Source organism: Stigmatopora argus, chromosome 19 (genome assembly GCF_051989625.1).
Source record: "Stigmatopora argus isolate UIUO_Sarg chromosome 19, RoL_Sarg_1.0, whole genome shotgun sequence".
NCBI classification, from domain to species: domain Eukaryota; kingdom Metazoa; phylum Chordata; class Actinopteri; order Syngnathiformes; family Syngnathidae; genus Stigmatopora; species Stigmatopora argus.
The window spans coordinates 4,710,582-4,719,142 of NC_135405.1; the positions used below are offsets into that span (position 1 = coordinate 4,710,582).

Here is an 8,561-nt window from a genome sequence, read left to right on the forward strand (position 1 = left end):
CGTGGCAAACCGCTAACCCGGAAAACGAAGGTAACAAAAGACAAAACTAGAATTCAGTTTTGTGTAAAGTTACATTAAACGTATGTTTGAGTGTGTCTGTATATATTTATCCAACCCCCCCCCCCCCCTCCGCCTCCGTGTTTGTCGTTGTCTCTACCCTCTGCAAAATGAGTCTAATTTGACTTCTATTAAACACATTTTATTACTATTAAACCACTCGTTATTTATTACTTTGTCAATATATGGTGAATTAGAAGAAATAAAACATTTTTTCCAATCCAATATCCTGTTTTCGGTGTTTTTTTTAGAGGTTTGGAACGAATTAATTTGTTTTCAATTCATTTCAATGGGAAACGTTCGCTCAAGTTACGAAAAGCTCCACATACGATCTCAGTCTCGGAACGGATTACGATCGTATGTCGAGGTACCACTGTAATCCCAATCTGCTTGAAGTCTCTTATAACGTCCCTATTGGCTAAAAGGAGCATTGCAGGTGTATAATGCCTAACATACCAATCAATGCCTTCAGGTTTGCCTTTTGGGTGTGTTGTATTTCGACATTAGAGCAGAGTAGTAGTACTACCACACACATTATGAAAACTGGCCCTGCAAGAAGAACGAGCCCACCCTGTTTTAAATGTTGTTTGGTTCACTTTAAAATCTCAAGAAGGTAACCTGCCACTCCCAAATTGTTCAAATTAAAATGTGGCTCTCAACTGCTGTTCAGAGATTATATTTGTCTTCTTAGAGGCGGAAAAGATGTGAATAGATTGTGTTCATGACCATGATTTATTTCAACAGATTCAGAGACATGAATATTACATATGAATTGGATAAAATTACATAAATTATAACAAATGAATACATTTACAACATAACAACATAATGTATCCCTTACAAGAAAGAAAGAGTTAAAATTATCCCTATTAAGATCATTTAACACATGCACGATATGTTCACAAAAAATAATTTTAAGGGAAGGAGATTATTTCAATTATTTTGTACCATTTGAGAAATGCTTGATTATTTCCTCAATGTACAGCAACTATGTTTTTAATCAACAAAAAGGTCAATTCGAAAACATAATTAAAATAGATGAAAAACCACGTGTACATTCTGTTTGCCTGCCTCTTTTGCTTTGCTGTGCTCATGTAGATTGTAATACATTCTTAAATAAACTGTGGTATTTAAAGAACCTCTGAGCTGCTATGCAGTGCACACCTTAAATCTAGAGGCGGGGGTGGGGAGGGAGGAGTGTGCTGGATTGAACGGCAATGCCATCATGTTTCTCCACAAAAAAATAAGGGGAAAAATGAAAAATGTAACACTAAATCAAACAAACAAACGAAAAACTCCCATCTGAAAATAGCGATATCTATGTATGAACCTTTACTGTTTCCTTGGAGTGAATACAGGTAAATAATCTCTGCTATAAAATGTTAAAGCGTTTCAGAATGTTTTAGTTTCTTGTGTTTTCTTTGTGTTCACAATAGAATATTTTTCACCTGCAAGAACATTTAAAATTATGTATATTTGGATGGTGTCAGGGTCAACCTCTTCTTAAATCAATTTGTTTGAGAAGAGACAGGTTTAGCAACAACCAAGCCTATCAGAAATGCGTGTGCGGTCGATTGGTCGCCGGTCTTTTGGTCGCCGTCTTTTGGTCGCGGTCTTTTGGTCGCCCCGACCGCGACAACAGGCGACCAAAAGACCGGCGACCAAAAAAATGGTGCCCAAAAGACCGGCGACAAAACAAGGTAAAACAACACGGTCTACGCATCAATAAAAGCCAACAATGGCCATGAGCAGTTTCACTGAGCCAACGTGTGAGTGTATAAGAGTTTGAAGTTACATGCGTTGTCCCCTTAGGAAGGTACGTCAGTCAGGGTCTTAACAAGTTCTCCAACAAAAAACAATAAAAGTCCAGGAAATTTGGAGCTTTTCTGTAGCCTAATAATTACTAGGGCATTAATTATGACTAAATAGTAATTCGCAGTTTGTATTTAGGGAATTTGAGCAACGATTTAAATGGTAATTATCAATAACCTTCCGGGCGACCAAAAGACCGGCAACCAAAAGATCGGCGACCAAAAGACCGGCGACCAATCGACCGTGTACCTCAGAAATGTATGCCTTTTCTCTAATGGATTTTCATTTCTCCAAATTTGCAGTTTCAGACAATATTGTGGGTGTGGTCTTTTATTTATTTTGTGTAAGACTGCTATTATGAGGCAGTTCAGTATGCTGTGGCTGCTTGCTAACCTGCCCCTCTCAGTCTCCATTTGTCCATTTTGGGGGGCAAATCCAACAGTGGAAAAAAAATTAAAAAATTCATAGTAAAGGAATGTTCAGTGTTATTTGTCTTCATGTCTGTTTGTTGAAAATCGGTACAGCTTTAAGCAACATTGAGAGTTACTATAAAGAAATATTGAAAACAGGGGCTTAGGGGTGTGCGTGCATGGTCCTATCCAGAGTATTTACAGGCATGTTTTTATGGTCCCTCCATGATGGGGTTGAGTCTGAAAATTGGCAAAAAATAAAAGGGGGTTGAAAAAATATAATACTTCTCACCTGAGACAAAAGTTGGATTTCATGAGATCCTAACTTACCTTTGCCGTCAACCTGTCAAAGATAGAGAAGAGCGATAAATACACAATGAATGTATTATGTATTACTATACACAAAACTGCATATGACCAACTTTAAGTGGCCATTCTTTGAAATATAGTGGTGACTTAAAAGTAAAATTGTCCGTTAAGTTGTAACGTCCAGAGTCCGACCAATGTCTTTAGCCATTTAAAATCAGTTCTTGAAGTCGAACATTTAGGAAGAAAAACATTTTCCGATGACATCTTTTGGGTATTCAGTTTTCTATCGATGCCAAATAAAAACTGGAAGATACCACACTTTTGGAAAAATGTTGACGACAGGACTCAGAGGGTTAATTTATCAAGTGCAGATCATGGAACAATTTTATGGAATATGTTAGAAACAGCTGTGTGCTGAATGGAATTTGACTCGGGCGGCCCGACAGCTTGAGTGGTTAGCGCGCCGGCCTCACAGCTGTGGGGTCCTGAGTTTAAATCCAGGTCAGTCCACCTGTGTGGAGTTTGTATGTTCTCTCTGGGCCTGCGTGGGTTTTCCCCGGGTACTCCGGTTTCCTCCCACATTCCAAAAACATTGGACACTCTGAATTGGCCCTAGGTATAAGTGTGGGCGTGAATGGTTGTCCGTCTCCTGTGATTGGCCGGCCACCGATTCAGGGTATCCCCTGCCTCTGGCCCAGGGACAGCTGGGATTGGCTCCAGCACCCCCGTGACATTAATGAGGATAAAGCGGTTCATAAAATGAGATAAAATGAGATAATACACACTCATCAATGGCCAATATGCTGCTATTTAAGTATCTTATAGTATTGTATATTGGAAAAAAAATAGTATCTTATAGTATTGTATATTGAAAAAAAAATTGTATCTTATAGTTTTGTATATTGAAAAAAAACACTATCTTATAGTATTGTATATTGGAAAAAAAATAGCATCTTATAGTATTGTATACTGGAAAAAAAATTGTATCCTATAGCATTGTATATTGAAAAAAAATATCTTATAGTATTGTATATTGAAAAAAAAAAAATATCTTAAGTATTGTATATTGAAAAAAAATAGTATCTTATAGTATTGTATATTGAAAAAAAAATACAATTGGGGATGTGTATAGTGATTTGAAAAATATATGTAATTACAACCTGATCGTTTGATAACAAACTCAATTATTATGTCCAATTGCTGATTTTAAGGGGTTTATTTATTTCATTCTCTTGAATATATACATATTTTTCCTCTTAACTTTTTATCAACCATTTGAATAATGACGAAAGCTAAGTCTTGGCTTAGGTGTTCTTTTTTTATGTTAGTTTCACATATAATGAAGTGTTTAAATGGTGAATATATTTTGGTTTTCAGTACATTTCCAACACTTCACCTGCTATCTTGTTTTCGATCAATTCATATTAATACTAATTAAAAAAGTGAAATTTCATGTAGACCAAATGACTCATGTTGCAATTCCAGTGTCAACTTGCTAGTTTACCAGGTGCTGCTTCATGAATGGAATTTAGAGTGTCACGAGATAGGAAGAGGAAGAACAGGTCAGTTCATACCTTAGCTCCTTTGTTCACATCATACGCGTTGCCGGAGCCCCTGCGGATGACAGCAAATTAAACTTATGAGTTGTTCTGAGGGTGTGACAGTATTTGTATCCCGGGACAAAAGTTCAAGGTACATTCTTCTAGTATTTACATTTAGGTGTCTCATTCTTCATACAGTAGCATTGTGTGCACACTATGATTCAAAAAGGCATCATGTCTTGCCTAAATTAAAAAAAAAAAGCATGCGAGGAAACCGGAGTACCTGGAATAAACCCATGCAAGTCCGGGGAGAACAGGACCAACATGGAATCGAACCCTCAACCCCCAAACTGTAATGCTGATGCACTAACGACTCATTTAACTACTTTTAAAATGATTAAGAAAAAATTTAAACTTGGGTAGAAACCTTTTGTTTTGTAGCAATTTTGGTCCACTTCTGATTTATTTTGCATTTTACGCGGATCTATTTATTATATTTTTCACATTATTGACCAAACCTGCATGTATATCTGTTGGAATTATTTTATATAAGTTATCCTGATTCTGGTATGACTGTTGAAATGTTAGTTAATAGAATGAGAGTGTCTTGGGCCCTGGAAAGTTTCACCTTATTCAACAAAGAGGAACTACCCAGGGGGGCCGACGCCTGTCTGTTTGTCTGTTTTGTGAGGGTTGCAAGATATCAGGAATAAGACTATAAAGATGTTATCTTGAAGGGGCATATGGTCATGATCAAAGAACCTTTTGTAACTGGGAGAGAACTATCTCTCCTTTGATCAGCTTGAAACTTCCTGTAACTTGGACACTCCCAAAACACAATAAGAGAATTGGCAGGAGGGGATTTTCTTCAGAGTGCTTTTGGGGGACTGTCACGAGAGACAGTCCCTGAACCTCTCATTTTTTAAATAAAGTTAACTCAAATTCTCTGTGATTTCCTTCTTTTCAGGTTGGTGAAACAAATGTCTGGTGTTTGAACCTAACAATATCCTTTGAAAAACTGCAGACTGTAGTCTCACTTTGATCAAAATTGTTTTAGTAACTTATTCACTGATTTAATAACTAATGTCTAACTTAACGGCTCTGTCGTGAAAGTCAATACAATACTAAGTGATAAAATGTGTTGCTGTACATTCTTTTGACTTAATACATTAGATAACAACTGAAATGATTCACATCTCTGAAAAAAGTACCATTTCAGTTTCATTCCTTTGAGTGACAAACTACTTGAAGAATGCACTTAGCATCAGATTAGTGTGTATTTTCATCGACTCAGTCTTGCCTTGGTACTGGTATGTTTGGTAATGGTGGGTGTGGAGACACTGATGCATAGATACAGAAGGTGTGTCCACAAATATGCACATTTCGGGCATTTGGCCACTCACGCGTTTTTTGTGACCACCAGAAACTATTTACATTTTAAGTCATTCATTCATTTTAAACAGCGGTTAACTATGTAAGAATTGCAGGGTGCTGGAGCCAATCTAAGATGACTTTAGGCGAAAGGCAGACAACACCCTGAACTGGTGCAGTTAGTAGTAGGGCATACATTATATGTCTTCAAACTAAAGTTATGTTAAGACCAACCGTGTGTATACATGTACATCTATGTGTATGTATGTATATGTATATTTATATATATGTATGTGTATGTAGATGTATATTTATATATATATGTATGTGTATGTATATATATATTTCAGCAACACGCTTAATATATTTATATATTTTCTTATTTTTTTATATATATATTTTTAAATATAGTTATTTATTAATTAACTTATTTATTATAGATTTATTTATGTCTAAAATGTCTTTTCCTGTGTCTGTATTCTCACCCTCTTGCTACTGTGACAGGGAAATTTCCCAAATAAAGGATGAATAAAGTTATCTAATCTAATCTAATTTAAGGGGCTGTTTTTTTTCAGCTCCAGACTACTGAGGAACTGTGCGGATAAACTTGGAAGAGTGACTCTGCATATTCTCTACCTCGGTCACAGTCTGCAGAAGTTCCCCATCTCGGGGAAGACTTCCTGTGTGTGGTTCCAGTTTTTGTCCAACTTTACGTCTTTTTGAGTCTATCTGTTTTTGCTACCGAAACTCGTAGCTCGTTTTTGTGTTTTTGCTGCTTTTCTGTCTTAATGATTGGGTGATTCATAATGATCCCATTGACTTTGATTTGCTTTGTACTTTTTGCTTTTGCTTGGTTGTTCTGCGGCCTTTGACTGTCCTGTTTAACTTATAACTATGCCTTTTCTTGCTACTGTCACAATGACATTTTCCGAATACGGGATGAATAAAGTTATCCAATCCAATCCAATCCTGTTCTTTTTTTTTTTTTTAAAGGCAACACCTCTTCAAACAATTCACCTTTCAAGTCTGACTAGTCTCTGTTTTGAGCAAATTCATTGACATCCAGGCCTCATATTTTAGCATGAATTAGATGTACTGTCATACTTATATATGTTAGTTTAAATTATGTGTACATCTACCATGTTTCCTTGAGAAAATATGTACATTTAGTGTAAAGAAAAAATGATTCGACTTACCTCGTGCAGTCATTGCAGAGGGCGACCAGACTAATGCTAAGGATGAGGAAGATGATGAGAGAGATGATGCCCACCTCGGCAGATGAAAAGGAAGACAACATGTCAAACACTGCAATCGGAGCCATTCTGGAGGTGATCTATGAAAAATCCAAAACAGAAATGATCTCCTATCAATTAAACGTGAAATTCTATTTCAAGATAAATTTGTCAGACATGTAAATCGTTATAAATACTTATACGGTATATCTATCACTTACCTAATAGTGCTTGCTGCTTGATTCACTGCTATGTGTCACCAACTGCTGGGACTCATTCAGATCATGTCACATTATTTCGCACACCGGCAGGCGTTGCCTTGACGGTGGGATTCTTTTTCAGTAGTGTCCCGCCCGTTTTGAGGGAGGTGCCCACAAAAGTTGACAACCAAGCCATTGTGGTTACACTTGCATCCCTTTAACTACTCCTCCTCACCTGCAACCTTCCTACTTCCACATTCCAAGGACTTTTGTCATGCTAGTATTTGAATGTCGCAACAATTTCTGACATTTACTATATGTATACCGTAAAATACATAACAGATTCGTTTTCAATCCAACTATGTACTATATGATAGTGACGTTGTTTACACTCAAATACATTCAACTTCACAGAATTACAATACTTTGTGAGTTTATTGTAGGCAGAGTAATTATCATTCTCAACTGTCTTTCGGCTATGTAGCAAAACTTGCTATAATAGTTTTCCAAACATGTTTGACCTGTAGAAAGTAAAAATGCTCCATGGTATAAACTCTGGAGTGCAGACCTCCATCTAGGCAAAACAATTTAAAACAGATGGTTGATTAGAAAAGGACAATATTGACGCCTTTAAAGACCTGCAAGTAGAGCGCCATCTTTTGGTAGATCATTAGTGTACTTGACCTCATTTTAAACGGATGTAAGAGTGGAATGTAAGACATTCATTCACTTTCTTTTCATTTTGCCCCTTTATTCTAATCATTAGCAACCTCATACACCTCATTGCTTTTGCTTAGTTCACACCATAAATATTTTTCTAGATCCGTCCCTGGATATATAGTGGGGAAAATAAGTATTTAGTCAACCACCAATTGGGAAAGTTCTCCTAATTGAAAAGATTAGAGAGGCCTCTAATTGTCAACATGGGATAACCTCAACCATGAGAGACAGAATGTGAAAAAAACAACAACCAGAAAATCTCATTGTTTGATTTTTAAAGAATTTATTTCCAAATTAGAGTGGAAAATAAGTACTATTTGGTCGATACCAAAAGTTCATCTCAATACTTTGTTATGTGGTACACGGTTGATTGGTCGCCGGTCTTTTGGTCGCCCGGAAGGTAAGTGATAATTACCATATAAAGTGTTGCTCAAATTCCCTAAATACAAACTGCGAATTACTATTTAGTCATACTTAATGCCCTAGTAATTATTAGGCTAAAGAAAAGCTCCAAATTTCCCGGACTTTTATTGTTTTTTGTTGGAGAACTTGTTAAGACGTACCTTCTTTAAGGGACAACTCATGTACATAAAAAACTCTTATACACTCACACGTCGGCTCAGTGAAACTGCTCATGGCCATTGTTGGCTTTTATTGATGCATAGACTGTGTTGTTTTACCTTGTTTTGTCGCCGGTCTTTTGGTCGTCGGTCTTTTGGTCGTCGGTCTTTTGGTCGTCGGTCTTTTGGTCGTCGGTCTTTTGGTCGTCGGTCTTTTGGTCGCCCGTTGTCGCGGTCCGGGCGGCCAAAAGACCGCGACCAAAAGACCGGCGACCAAAAGACCGGCGACCAAACGACGGCGACCAAAAGACGGCGACCAAAAGACGGCGACCAAAAGACGGGCGACCAT

General features: G+C 37.2%; 1 long non-coding RNA gene across 1 annotated transcript; it reads right to left on the reverse strand.

Moving 5' to 3' along the window:
- Positions 1-1,923: 1,923 nt before the first annotated feature.
- Positions 1,924-7,111, reverse strand: LOC144064645 (uncharacterized). The gene is made up of 5 exons (XR_013296854.1): positions 6,954-7,111; positions 6,697-6,833; positions 4,163-4,202; positions 2,610-2,622; positions 1,924-2,519 (listed from the first exon to the last, which is right to left on the reverse strand). It is a non-coding gene; the product is annotated as an uncharacterized LOC144064645 (long non-coding RNA).
- Positions 7,112-8,561: the final 1,450 nt, after the last annotated feature.